Below are 562 nucleotides of genomic sequence, written 5' to 3'. Positions count from 1 at the left end.
ATATATATATATATATATATATATATACATATCATACAGGGACTCGTTGTGTTGCCACTGCGAATGTACTGCAGCAGGGCTTCATAGGCCGAAAAGATAAGTAATGAGAATTTTGAATTTGAAACAATTCAAATTAAAATATGCAATTGCAAAATAATGTCACATAGACTAAGCAGACTACCAGACTTTGTATGTAATATTCAAATATGTGTGTTTTTGTGTGTGTGTGTGTGTATAATAAAAACGGTTAAGTTTGAAGTACATTCACAATCACTACAAGTCTTAAACCCCTGCGAAAAGATTTTTTATGCTTTTCTCTGCTGACTGAAAGGATCCCAGAGTGTGAATGGAATATGATGTAAATGGTCTAGATTTAACTAGATTTAGAAATATTGCACTAAATAGCCTACGGGAATCTAACCACTCAAATGCTATAATTACTGCACTAAAGTAAGCCGCCATGTAAGCCATCAAATTTAGCACGAGTAACATAATGATGGACCACCTACCATACACACACACATAGATGTGTGTGTGTGTGTGTGTGTGTGTGTGTGTGTGT

This window comes from Octopus bimaculoides, chromosome 2 (assembly GCF_001194135.2).
Source record: "Octopus bimaculoides isolate UCB-OBI-ISO-001 chromosome 2, ASM119413v2, whole genome shotgun sequence".
NCBI classification, from domain to species: domain Eukaryota; kingdom Metazoa; phylum Mollusca; class Cephalopoda; order Octopoda; family Octopodidae; genus Octopus; species Octopus bimaculoides.
Note: the sequence above shows the minus strand (reverse complement) of the source record.